We start from the raw sequence: 14,250 nt of genomic DNA, 5'->3' as shown, positions 1-14,250 counted from the left end.
TTCCGAAATTGCCTCGAATACAGCACCAACCTCAGTGTGACTGTGTCAGGGCACCTCAGTTTTCAGTTCAGTCAACATTTAGTGGGTGTCTCCAATGTGCCAAGCGCTGAGCTGTGGACGGAAAGGTGAATGAGAGGTGGCCTTGGGGCTCTTGGGAAACACGTCCTTTTATCCTACGTGATGCTAGGTGATATGACAGGCTCACCCAGACAGGGTGCTGGGGATGGACAGCCTGGGGGAATTGGGAAGACTTCGTGGAGACTTTGACACTTAAGATGATAGCATCTCCAACCCAGTATCCCTTGTGCATTTTTAGAATACCATTTTTAGTATGTCAGGTTAACTTCTTGGCCAAGCCACAGCCCAATTGTTGTGTGTAATAAGGCAAGAAGCAACTGTAATTGTCTTCTCCAGCGATCCTCTTCTGAAGAGGCCTGGAGCCCCTTTGTCTGGTGGTGGGCTGTGGCCCCTAGCACACCCGTGAGTTCTTAACCTTTGCTGTGGATAGTTGCTGGTTTCTCAGTCCTTGATAAAATGTGAATTAAAGGAGATATGTGTGTGTGTGTGTGTGTATACACACACACACACACACACACATACTGAGTGGCCAGATTATTATGACCACCTGACATTTGTAGGCAAATTAGCTATAATTTCGCGCTAAAGTTGCTAAAGGGCCAGATCATTATAAACGTCTGAATAGCACAACATACCTAAGTATCGTTGCTGACCAAGTTCATCCTATCGTGTTGATGGCGTATCCCAATGGAGATGGCTTCTTCCAACAAGACAATGCGCCATGCCACGGTGCTCGTATTGTGCAGGAGTGGTTTCAAGAACATGAGGGAGACTTTACCTTGCTTAGGTGGCCCCCACAATCACCAGATCTCAATCCAATTGAGCATTTGTGGGACGAAGTTAAAAGAGCCATCAGGCAGCTGGTTCCACAACCATCAAATCTCACAGAACTGGACAGTGCTATTCATCAGGCATGGTGTCAGATTCCTTGAAGCACCTTTCAACATCTTGTGGAGTCAACGCCAAGAAGAATCGCCACAGTATTAAAGGCAAAAGGTGGCACAACGAAGTACTGATGGAGTGGTCATAATAATCTGGCCGGTCATAATAATCTGGCCACTCAGTATATATGTGTGTGTGTGTGTGTGTGTGTGTGTGTGTGTGTGTGTGTATAATCCTCACCCTAGGATAATTTTCCATTGATTTTTACGATGAGTGGAAGAGAGAGGAAAAGACAGAGAGAAATATCAATGTTAGAGAAATACATTATTTGGTTGCCTCCTGCATGCGCCCTGACCAGGGCCAGGGCTGGGGAGGAGCCTGCAACTGAGGTACGTGTCCTTGACCGGAATCAAACCTGGGACCCTTCAGTCCGCAAGCCGACGCTCTATCCACTGAGCCAAACAGGCCAGGGCTATAGGATATTTTTTAAACATCCATCTGACATGCAGTCCAACGTAGGTTTGCTTCAAAAACCAGCTTCCTAGGAGTCCTGGGCACACCCTACCAACCAGATTGCCACCCAGAGCCATTCCTCTTCAGAAAACCTTGCCTTGGAAGGTGCCTCTCTTTCGTTAGCCCAGCCGTCAGGTGTGGTCTGGTCAGCAGGGCAGGACTCCCTCAGCTTGCCCTAGACACTTTCCTCCTATTCATGCAGCTGAAGATCCCTTTCGTGTGCTTGGCAGCAGCACCCACTGTTGACTCATATTAGCTCTCTGTTGACTAAATCCCTGGCATCGCTTTTGCTCGTGCGGCTGTTGCTCAGCCCCGTCGTCTCCCCCCTCCCCTGCGTGCACAGTCTCCCAGCAGCTCTCTGTGGAAAGCTGTTAGGATGTGTGGTTGGCTGGTTAGCACTCCCACTATGCCTTGGAGGGCACGGCTTTGTTGGCCAGCATTGCATTTGGCGTGATTGCTTTCATTGTCTCTGGAGCTCTACGTTGACTCATTGTGGTGCAGTGCAAACATGGAGAGTTTCAGGGTTAGCAGAGCCGTGGTTGAATCTTGTAGGCTGCCTGGGCAGCCTCGGGCAACTTAAGCTCTCTGAGCCTTGATTTTCTGGTCTTTAAAATGGGGATGTTGGGCGGATGATATGACAAGAAGGATACAAACAACCTCGGTAAATGGCAGGGTGCTGAAGGGTTGCTGGTAGGTTGTAATCTTATGTCTCGTGCCTTCTCTTTGGCCCATGGGAAGGGTTTGGAAATGTTTCTAGTAATGAACATTAAAGAAAAAAAGCAACTGTGCCGGGAAGCTTAAACATTGCTTGGTTCTCCTTCAGTGGATATTGGAAGCTGGATGTAGTAGGAGAGACGGTTTTAAAATTTTCACTTTGGATGACAAAAGAATCCCTTCCCCCGTCCTCCAACAGAAAAATGCAGGTTCTTAGGATTTGAAGACTGGAACTTCTGATCTAACAAAGCCTACATGATACAACATGAAGATCAGATGTCTGTTTTGGAATTGAAAGGACCCTAGGTGCACATATCCCACCCATTATGTAGAGGGGAAACTGAGGCCTGTGAATATAAAGTGACTTACCTTTAGTTACTCAGTGAAGAGTTGGCATGGGCTACTTTGGGAACCCCAGTTGTCTTGTGTAGGATCAGTGGCGGGAAGGCAATCTGACCCCTAGTCCTAATACAGGATCATGGCAGGGAGCGGGGTAGTTACTGGCAGTTTCAAGTAGGACACGTTCCCCAAACAGTGGGAAACTCCAGCACTTCTCTAACGTCAGTGTACTCGAAGTTCATTTGGGATTTTTTTCCCTCTGGTTTACAGTTCGCAGAATTTCTGATTCTGTAGTTCAGAAAGCTGGGCTTTTAACAAGTATCCCGGGTGATTCTGATCTGGGTGGTCCCTTCGCACCCTTTAAAAAACACTGGCTCTAGAACTGTGAGAACAGAGGGCAGCCCCAGTATTCGTTAAAAACTGCTGCAGGCATTGGGCATGGGGATTGGCCATCTTTGAGCTGGAGGTTGCGAGTTATCACACCTGAGCTCTAGGGAGCCCCTTTTGGCCACTGCAGAGTGGAGACTGGCTGGAGGAGGGACTGACTTACGCTGTTGCCACAGCCCAGGTGTGGGGTGATGGCCTGGCCAGGACAAGGGGCAGAGTGCCAGAGCAGTTTGCAGGTGGAGTTAATTGAGTGTATGGGGGAGGGGGAGGGCAGAGGCCTGCCGGAGTCTAGCTTGGAGGGCAAGGGTAGGTAGCTTCATCTCAGTTGTGGGGAGAAATGGGGCACCGTACAAAACACCCCAGGAAATAGGGGAAGACAGCTCCTCATTCCACCCTTCAAGGTTCTGGCTACTCTGGGCACCTTGTTTTATCCAGGTTTCTGGGGTGGCTTGCTGTTTCCTGTCCTTGTGGGCAAAGGTGTTGGCTCAAGGTGGCCCAACAGGACTTACTCCACCTGCACCTGCACACTCCCAGCACCCCCCCACCCCCCACCCCCCACCCAGACCATGAATGAGACCATGGGGAGGGAGCTTTGGATACCTATATGGGTCATGAGTTTGTGTACTTTTAAAAATACCTTGTTTTAGAAGGAGGGTTGGGGGGGGGGTGGATGGTGAACATCCTTCCCAAATGAGATACAGGTATAATATCTAACTCTGGTTCCACACTTCTGGATAGTCAGTGTTAATATGTGGTGGGGTCAGGGGAGGGAGGTCTATGTGACCTCCCAGTGCCAGGAACATGAGCCTACACCGGTCCAGAACTGAACAAATAGTAAGTTGCTAAGCACTTTCACGTGCATAATCTCATAATCCCTCTGAATTCTATCTCTAGCACACCGCTGTGGGTGCAGGCACGGGTCTGTTTAATTTTGAAATAGCAACAGGCGGGGACAAGTAGAACTTCCCCTTAAATTCTTGCACAGGGACTTAGAAGAAAATTCACTGCATAACCACAGAAATCCTCCACCCACAATGTGTCCTCTCCAGGCCTGGCTCCCCGCCTGCCTCCTCCACGCTGCCTGGATGGAGTGTTCTATGCGCAGGCACCTGGTCCGTCTGCACTCGGGTTTCCTCCTCCGGCCCTGGCAGTTGCCTGCGGGCAGGGTCAGCTGCTGACCCCTCCTTGTGTTTTTTTCAGGTTGGCGTGCACTTTCCTCCCTCACTTTCATTTCACACTGGAACATGTTTCAAGCAGAAGGATTAGGAAATGTAGAGAAGCAAGAGAAGTTAAAACATCTAAAATCGCATCAGAGATAACCACTGTTAAAATTGTGGTGTGTATCCATCTGTACCTTTTCTTTCTGCTGTTAGATTTAAATCTGCATTTCAAATGGTGAGTGTATATGGGTTGATGAACATCCCTTTCCCCGCTTTAGCACAATGGAATAGGAACCATATGTAGACCCCGTGTCCCTTTGCCCTCTCACTCCTTTACGTTCCCTAGGACCCTTAGCTGGGACTGGGCATCCTCAGTGGCCATCTTAGCTGGGCGCCCTGCTGCCCTGCTGGGTGAAACGCAAGCCCTCCTTCCTTGGAGCCCCTCCCCGCAATCACCTCTGCTTTCTGGCAGGATAAATGTCCTGTTGATGTGGCCACAAAGTCGCCTTGCATCTGAGGGCTTGTGTTCTGAACATAGGATTTGGGTGGTCACCACTGCACTATGCTCTCATGTGGGGCTGTTGGGGCAGAGGAAACAGCAGGGGCAAATGCACGGAGCATGGGAGCCAGAAAACCCCCTTCCCAAGGCCCTGGCTCCTTGGGTGGGTGGTGGGGGGGTGCATAATGAGCCCTGGCTGTGACCCTGAGTTTTCAGATGTGAATGAGGAGACTGAAGAACAGGAGTGTCTCTAGTATTCAGTAATGGCCACGGCTTCTTGAACAAGGAAGCTACCAAAGTACTGGGCTAAGTGTTTAAATGATTGTCATGTTGAATCATCTCACAACCTCTCTTGGTGGTTACTATAGTTACCCTCATTTGTAGAGAGGAGAATCGGGTTTAGCAGACAGGTTAAGAAACTTGTCCAGGTCACATGCTGGCTAGTAAAGGTACTCTGGCCTCAAGCCTCACAGTCCGGCTGGAGATCTGTGGCCTGGGGGGATCCTCCTGCTGTCAGAGTCGGGTGGGGCTGAGCCTGCCCTTAACCCCCCCCCAAAGTGGACCCAGGGTCTCCAGCCTGAGAATGTAGGTTCGCCCAGAGTACATTCTGGTCTGATGGACATAATTCTTCAACACTGAGATCAGAAGTGGGCTATGTTTTTCAGAGTGCTTAATAGAACCACGTTAAAATCACCCCAACGAGAAGCATTTGATAGATTCCCATTTTGCTGCGTAGTAACTGGTTGGTTTCACTTTGTTCCCTCAATCTTTGTGCTTTTGTACACATGTGTAAGCACGGTATGTGCTCTTTTATTCCCCCTCTCATCCCAGCCTTTCTGACACTCTTCTCACCAGTTTGTTGTCCTCTTTTGTGCTTATTCTGATTTATTTAGATTCACCCCGGAGTCTGTGTGTGTTTGTGTGTGTGTGAGTGAGGCATGACTAATATTTATCTCTGCTTATCTCTTGGGGCCAATAGCAAAGCACCTGGTATCTTACTTGTTGCCAGTTGTACCTCCAAGGCCGGCAGAGTCTGTGTTACTTCCCTTAATTGCCACCGTCTGGGAAGGTATTATTAGCCTCTGTATGCATGGTCTCACAGGTGGCCTTGGGCCACTCAGCTCGTTAGATTCCCTGACTCATCTTCCAGTGCTCTTTCCCCCACCCCATGCAGCGCACACCCAACCCTCCTGTTTGCCCTGTGTGCTCCTTGGAACTAGGAAGGTCAGGATCCTTTATGATTCTGCAGGTCCCAGTTTCATATAATACCCCTTCCCCTTCCCATCTTTCCTGAAGTCCTCTGCCTTTCAGCCTCTCGGCATTTGGGTTCTGCCTACCGTTTCTCAGCATTTTTATTTTTGCCGGTTCTTTTCCCCAAAGTCATAGCTGGCTGAGTGCCCAGCCTTTCCTTTTTGAAATTAAGAACTGGAAAGTGATATCCCAAGGGTCCTGGGCTCCCTGAGGGATCATCCAGAGCTTCCATGTTTCCCAGCACTGAGCTCCGGCCCAGGGTCCCCGGGTCCCCAGGTCCCAGGAGTGGGATTGTCCATGCCGCAGGCCTGGAGGATGAGGACGACCTGGTTCCGCAGGTGCCTGCAGAGTCAGCATCTCTCAGCTCTGTGGGTCTCCAGCCTACCTGGCCCGGGATCTGAATGTTGTCTGTATCTACCTTACGGGTGCTCAGGCAGGCGAGGTAGGCCTGACAGTGCTTCTCCTTTATCCCACCTGCTGTCTTGTTCAGCTGCACCTGTCTTGAATTATGGATCTTTTTTATTTATTATTATTGATTTCAGAGAGAGGAAGGGAGAGGAGAGGGACAGAAACATCAAGGATGAGAGAGCGCCACTGATCAGCTGCCTCCTGCACGCCCCACACTGGGGTTGGAGCCTGCAACCCGGGTATGGGCCCTGACCAGGAATCAAACCATGACCTCCTGATTCATGGGTTGATGCGAATTATGGATTTTTAAAAATCGTGGTAAAATGTAACAGAATATACCGTTTTAATGTGTACAGTTCAGTGGCATGAAGGATATTTGTATTGTTGGGCAGCCATCACCACTATCCATCTCCAGAACTTTTTCATCTTCCCAAACTGAAACTCTGTACCCATTGAACACTAACTCCCCACTCCTCCCTCCCCCCAGCCCCTGGCAACCACCATTCTACTTCCTGTGTCTATGAACTGGACTATTCCAGGTACCTCCTATAAGTGGAATCACACAGTACTTCTGCATTTACATTTGGACTCTTTCACTTAGCACAATGTCTTCAAGGTTCATCCATGTTATAGCACGTTTCAGAATGTCATGACTTTTTTTTATGACTGAATAGTATTTCAGTGTATGTATATACCACACTTTATTTATCCATTCATCTGAGATACGGATTTCTGTGCTGGTCCAGACCTTCCTAACTCAATCCTGCCCGTTCATTAGTGGCACTGCCACTGGGGACTTGGATGTCCCCAGCCCTTCCCTTCTGGTTTTGTTCTTGCCATTCTGTATCCCTCCCCTGGGACTGTTCTGCTTCATGCTCATCTCCCTCCCAGGTTATCTGGTCTTAATTTCCCCCCTTACATTTCGTCTGAGTTTCTCAGTGTTGTTAGCAAGTCTTCTGTCTAGCACATTCTCTAAATGTTTTCATGATGAAATATAAATACAAGAGTGTCTATCACACGAATAGTGCACGGAAAATTAATATAATGAACATTCATGTTCCCACCACCCAGCTTAAAAGCAAAGATATGCTGTTAACCCTCACCGTGCTCCTCCCGGTCCCATTCCCTTCCCTTCCCTCCCGCTTCCCGAGATTGTCTTTCATCCCATCCTTTTCGTATTGGTTTGCTGCATGTGTATGTTTCCCCAAACACTACATGGTTAGTTTTACATGTTTGTGAACTTTATGTAAGTGGAGTTTTCAATCAGTACTGTGTTGTGAGATTCATACACTTTGAGGGAGGTAGCTGTAGTTCTTTCTGCTCTGTAGTTATTCCATTGCAGGGATCGATTTAAAAGTATCCTTTGTTGGTGGATATTTGGGATGCTTTCAGTTTGGGACTGTTAGAAAAATGCTGCTTTGAATTGGTCTGCTGGTGCACATATGCGAGCAAGTGTTTCTCCCGGGTGGGTGTGTACCCGGGAGTGGGATGGTGGGAGGGTGGTGGACAGGCCTTTGAAGAGCATTTAAAATTTTTCCCAGAGTTCCAGCAGCATGTCAAAACGTCTGCTCATCCATTCTTCTCCATCCCTTGTTTTTGTGCAGCTTTTCTGTTTTATTTTTTTCAAACTGATGGGGGTTTGTGGGAACTCCTTGTGGTCTTCACTTGTCCCCAGTTATTGATGGGGTTGCGTATCTCTGCGCATGCTTATGAACCATCTATATTTCCTTCTGGAATACCTCAGTCTATGTTTTTTGCCTGTTTTTTTTTTTTTTTTTTTTTTAGTCGAGTTGCATTTTTCTCTTGTGTGTAGCTCATTCCCTGCTGGTCTCTGTGAGCTCGTCTCCCATCCCACCTTCCTCTTCCGAGGTAGTAATCTTAATGGAACCAGAGAGGGCAGTTCCCTTACGTCTCCAGATCCATATGCTTTCAGGCTTTTCCTCACTAAGTCGGAATTAATGTTTTGACTTCAGTTTTGCTGTGAATGACCTAAAGTCCGTTGCTGCTGGTACCTCTGGGTGCACAAGTGCAGGGTTGATAGTGTCGAATTCTACAGTTGGTACAGGGAACTGGCCTTACTTTCCTTTTTTCATTTAAGTTTATTGGGGTGACATTGGTTAATAGGATTCTATAGGTTTCAGGTGTGGATTTCTGTGTTACAAGATCTGTACATAGGTCCTCGGGTTACATCAGAGATCCGTTTCTACGGCGCAACATAGCGCAATTTTCGCCGTAAGTCAGAACCCACCTGCATAAGCACCTACGTCACTCACATGGAGCACATACACAGCAGGAATGAAGTGAAACGGTAAAAGAAATTTAAAAGAAAGATAACAATTCCTGACCTTTACTTGTGGTAAATAAATAATAAAAGACATAAAGCACATATGTACATATGTCGAAATGACGGAACTTTTTTTTTTAATAAATAAATGGGAGATGGCGATGTAACCATAAAACAACGTATGCCGAGTTTGACGTAACCCAAGGACTGTCTGTATATTGTACTGTGTACCCACCACCCAAAGCCAAATCATCTTCCATCACCATATATTAGGTCCCTTGCCCGCCCCCATCCCTCAGGCAACCACCACACTCTGTTAGTGTCCATGAGTTTCAGTTTTATATCTCGCATGTGAGTGCAGTCATATGGGGAACTGGTCTTGTTTTAAGCATCTGAGACAGGGCACATGGAATATGACAGGTTCCTCATTTTCAAGAAACTTGAGTGGAGCTAAGGCACTATACCTGGTGTGAAAAGTGCTGTAGAGAATTTTAAATAAGCTCAAAGGAAGGCCCAAGGTGCAGGGGGTGGAGGGGGAAATGGATGACCTAGAAAATTTCAGAGAGAGAGAACAGCGGGAGAACAGCTTTCCTGGTGGCCAGATTGGCATGTGCAAACGCACCGAGGCTTGAAATAATCCCCAAGATTCCTGTTGCTTGCTCGGCTGCCTCCAGTGAGCCCTCGTTTCCCACCGGGTGCTGTGTCTTTGAGAAGGTTGAAACTCCGTCTGTAGAAAGTTTTCGGTAGGTTTGTTGAAAGAGTGTATTTTCTTCTTCTCTGTCCACCTTCTGTTTCTCCATCAGCTTCTTGCACTGGTTTGGAATGTCTCCCTTGACCTTGGGTTCTTCCTCTACCATACTCTACACCAAGCATGTCAAACTCAAAGGCTAACAAGGGCCAAATAAACGGGGCATGTGGCCCGCGGGCTGCGAGTTTGACATGCTTGCTCTGCGCTCTCCAGGAGGCCCCCAGTGAGCCTTACCATGTTTCCCGGCTGGAGGTGCCAGCAGACACTTCAGGGAACTCACATTCGATGAACACTTCAGAGAGAAGGGAGACGGGGGCAGACAGTAGGGCAGCGGGAACCACTGGGTTTTTATCCCTGAAGGAGCCTCATTCTGGGTGGGCAGCCCTTTCCTGTCTGCCTTGGGACACTCGCAGCTGGGCCATGCAGCCAGCTGCTGCTCACCTGTGGCAAATGAGCAGTAATTAGTGTGTCGTAAGAGCCGTTTCCTGCACGCAGCCCTCCAGGCTCCTGCTGTCAGTGGCCCCGTGGCATTCAGCAAGCCTCTTTGCCTCTCCAAGACTCCCTTACTTCTTCTGAAAGTGAGTTGTGGCCCAGAAGAAACATTGCCTGCCCTGCCACCTGCCCACGAAATGGGCAGGGGCTTGGGCTTCTCCCAGAAAAGCCCAGGTGAACCAAAGTCTCACAAGGGTTAGTTATTAACCCGCGGTGCATTCTGGCAGCATATCCCTGACTGCAGTGCTTTTATGGCTCCTGTTTGCTGGGGCCTGAGACCCAGGGCCCACGCCACCTGCTCAGTCATTGCAATCTGTATCGGGTGGCACCAGCCCTGAGTAGATGGCAGTGACAGTAGGTGGTCAGAGTCCAGACTGGCTTGGAACTGGCCCAGTTTATGCCCACAAGCCAGCAGTGGCAGATCCCAGGGGATCCTCGAGGGTGAAAGCTGGGCAGAGGACGTCTAGATGTGGGCTATTTTAATGGGAGAGCAGGGAACCCAAGGTCGGAAGTATTTGTTCAGAATACCTCAGTATTCTACATAGCGCTTCTTTTGCTTTGAAATCCAGAAGTATTTAGCTTTGTTCTCAAAGCTGTGGTGGATAATTCCTCTTCATTAAAGAGACTCCTGAAGCAAAATGCAAAAACTCCGTGCTGGCTTCTGAAAGGGAAAGAAGAATTGTATGTATTTGAATTACTGCAACATGTCATTTATCTAATTAGCTCACTTCAGTGAATGTGCTCTTCCACATATATGAGCTTTCTGGATGGCTACCGTTATTCTGTTCACTGATGAGACCTGTTTTGTTTCAGCTGTTTCATTTATTTATTAAAAACGATAACAAAAAAACATTAGGGACCATCTAGTACAGTGATGGCGAACCTTTTGAGCTCGGCGTGTCAGCATTTTGAAAAACCCTGACTTAACTCTGGTGCCGTGTCACATATAGAAATTTTTAAATATTTGCAACCATAGTAAAACAAAGACTTATATTTTTGATATTTATTTTATGTATTTAAATGCCATTTAACAAAGAAAAATCAACCCAAAAAATGAGTTCGCGTGTCACCTCTGACACACGTGTCATAGGTTCGCCATCACTGATCTAGTATGTGTAAGGTCTTGTGAGGAATATGATCTGGTCAAAAAAAAAAATGCTTAAAAGAAGCTCATTTGGGGTGGGGTGTGTAAGTGTTCTTAAATTGCACTGCACATCGCCTGACCCCCTTAAAAAGGCGAGTGAACAGCCGAAACCGGTTTGGCTCAGTGGATAGAGCGTCGGCCTGCGGGCTGAAAGGTCCCAGGTTCGATTCCGGTCAAGGGCATGTACCTGGGTTGCGGGCACATCCCCAGGAGATGTGCAGGAGGCAGCTGATCGATGTTTCTCTCTCATCGATATTTCTAACTCTCTATCTCTCTCCCTTCCTCTCTGTAAAAAAATCAATAAAATATATATTTTTTTAAAAAAAGGCGAGTGAACAATTTTAACCATAACACCAGGCAGGATGACTTGGGTACCATTCAACACTGGACAAATGAAGTTGTGTGGGGGCTCCTTGGAGGTAGCTGTGGATTTCCACTGGGGTTGGCTTCAGAGTTGGGGGTGACTGTTGGGTTGGTTGTGACCTTCAGTGGCGGAGGATTGTCAGTCTGGGTGGAGGAAAAGAGTGGCCACCCTCACTGAGGGCAAGGGGGGGTGGGTGTTTGGAAAATGGATTGCAGCTCATGGGATGCTGGCGCAGGGGAGATGGGAAGGGAGGCTAAGACCGCTTGGAATTTGGCTCTGGGGGCCAATTAAAGGGGGATGGTCAGGCTAAGAGGCTTAGTTGCAGTGTGGGTCTAAACTAGGGTGATGCTGGACATGGACGGGAAGGGCAGATCCAGTGGAGTTTGAAGACTTGGAATCCAGTGGGTTTAGGGCTGGATTTAGGACTGGGGTTGATGGAGAAACCAAGATGTGACTCCCATGTTTTGTGCTTGGCAGGGTGGTGAGATTGAGAACCTAGAGGCGGAGCAGCAGTAGGGAGGCCCCAACTAGTACCGTATTCGCTTGGCCCTTGATTCTGTAAATTCTGCAAATGTAAGATGTTTATGACATTTTCTTCCTTTTTTAAGCAGTTTGGTTGTTTAATTTTATTTACTTATTGATTGATTTGAAAGAGAGAGGAAAGGAGGGAGAGAAAGAAGCATTGATTTGTTGTTCCACCTATCTGTGGATTCATTGGTTGATTCTTGTATGTGCCCTGACCAGGGGATCACCCCGCAACTTGGCATATCGGGACAATGCTCTAACCAAATGAGCTACCCGGCCAGGACAGCATCTTCTTTCTTTAAGAGGTCCTCCAAATGGTATAAGCCTTAAGGTGCCACAAATCCTGGATTCATTCCCGGTTTTATTTTAGACGGGACAGTGTGAGGCTCCCGCAGGTCAGACACCTGGAGAGCAGGCTGGTAAGGGTTTGAATGCAAGTCATGTCTGACAGGGCCCACTGGGAGGCTGACAGTGACAGGAGCTGACGTCTGTAGATCTGTAGAAGCCAGGCCCTGGGTGGCCGCTCTGTGGACTGTCTCAGCTCCCACAGAGTGTGGGTGCTGGTGTTCCCGTCGCTATTTATAGACGGGAAAAGGAAGGCAGCTCGTATTATGGGCCACCCTGCTCTGTTGCCTTCCACATCTGGGTGGGGTTGACACTTTCAAGGCAGTAATGAGCAAATAATGAAGAGGCACAGGCATTTATCGAGGGCCTGATGTATACACAGAACCAAGCCAGGGGCGGGCGGGTATGAGACTGAGTCAAAGATGCACCTTTTTCCTTAAGCAACTGGCAGCTTAGCGAGAAGGTACGTCTGCAGAGAACTCCACGGCTTTTCAGTGCTTTTACCCAGTTTTCTTGCTTAAGGTAGAAGAGTCAGGGCAGAAAACGAAAAGAAAGGTGGTCTGGCCCTCCCTAGCCGGTTTAGCTCAGTGGATAGAGCATTGACCTGCGGACTGAAGGGTCCCGGGTTCGATTCTGGCCAAGGGCCCATACCTAGGTTTCAGGCTCTATTCCTGGCCCTGGTTGGTGCCCTTGTGGGATGCAACCCATCAATGTGTCTCTCTCACATCGTTGTTTCTCTCTCTGTCTCTTCCCCTCCCTTCCACTCTCTCTAAACATCAACGGAAAAATACCCTCAATGAGGATTAACGGGGGGAAAAAAGGTGGTCTGCCTCGGCACTCAGAGGACACTGAGTCAGCTCATCGGTCAGAGCTCGAGGATGGTCGTTACTGCACATTATAGATGCAGAAACTAGTATCTGGAACATGGGACCCAGGGAAGAAAGCAGGACTTAAGTAATTCCTTGAAAATCCTGGCTCCGAATCCCAGTGTGGGTCATTTTTATCTCCAGTGTTGATCGTGGAACTGTAGCTGTCCACATAAGACGGTATGAGAAAGGTGATGAAGACGCATCTATACAGTTTGGTCCAAACCAAATTTTTATTTATTTATTTATAAATATATATTCTTAATTGATTCCAGAGAGGGAGAGAGAAATAGAAGCATCAATGATGAGAGAGAATCATTGATTGGCTGCCTCCTGCATGCCCTCTGCTGGGGATCAAGCCCACAACCCGGGCCTGTGCCCTGACCAGAATCAAACCGTGACCTCATTTGTAGGTCGATGTTCAACAACAGAACCACACCAGTTGGGCCCAAAACGAATTTTAAAACTCATCTTTTCGTATTCACACGAATGATGCCGAGTGAGACAAACCTTACGCGAAAAAAAGTGCCTTCTGGCTGGTTCCACTGACGTACAGTTCCAGAACTGGCAAAACTAACGTGAGGAAAAGTCAGATGAGAAAAACTGCTGGTGCTTCTGGGGAGCGGGGAGGGCCGGGGACTGGCTGGGCATTGGCATTGGGACCTGTAAGGGGAGATGGGACTGTGCTGAACGGCACGAGGTGTGGGCTGCACAGACGTATTCCTCGGTGACCGTGGAGCAGCTCAGGTTTGTGCCTCTCGGTGGAAGTAAATTTGCCACCATCCCCGAAAAAGACCTGTGAAAAACAGAATGGAAGGCCAGGGGAGGAATGAACGGAGGAAAAGAGGATGCAGAGTGTTGGTAATTGTGAAAGCTGAGTGGCCGGTGTTTACTACGCCATTCTCTTTGCTTTGGACTTGTTTGAAATTGTCCATAATAAAAATATTTTTAACGAAGGAGCATATACCAGGTAATCGTTGTTAACTCTGCCAGGAATCCGGCCTGCTTGCTGTCCTGGGAGAGGGCTGACTCTCATTGGGGATGGTCGCAGCGCCCTGGCCATGGTCCGGGCTTGCTGACGTTCTGTTTGGTGGCCGTGGATTTTGAACTTTGGCTTCCTCATCCTGGCACTGCCACCACCCCTGTCCTTTGTCCCCTGTCCTTTTGCTGTCCCTATGAGTAGGCCCTCCCCTTCTGTGGGACTTTGACCACCCACTCCACCCATGACTAGTTAGTGCCTTCTTATCTCTG

The 14,250-nt window shown here is 48.3% G+C and overlaps 1 protein-coding gene and 1 long non-coding RNA gene across 2 annotated transcripts in view; one reads left to right on the top strand and one right to left on the bottom strand.

The window, feature by feature from the left end:
- EPB41L4B (erythrocyte membrane protein band 4.1 like 4B) overlaps window positions 1–14,250 on the top strand; it is a 115,859-nt gene that overhangs the window by 3,448 nt on the left and 98,161 nt on the right. The gene's annotated exons all lie outside the window — the stretch shown is intronic.
- LOC132212248 (uncharacterized) lies at window positions 13,762–14,075 on the bottom strand. Its single transcript, XR_009447692.1, has 2 exons — window positions 13,967–14,075; window positions 13,762–13,795 (listed from the first exon to the last, which is right to left on the bottom strand). It is a non-coding gene; the product is annotated as an uncharacterized LOC132212248 (long non-coding RNA).

This window comes from Myotis daubentonii, chromosome 11 (genome assembly GCF_963259705.1).
Source record: "Myotis daubentonii chromosome 11, mMyoDau2.1, whole genome shotgun sequence".
Taxonomy (NCBI): Eukaryota; Metazoa; Chordata; class Mammalia; order Chiroptera; family Vespertilionidae; genus Myotis; species Myotis daubentonii.
Note: the sequence above shows the minus strand (reverse complement) of the source record. Positions and strands in the feature narration are given on the sequence as shown.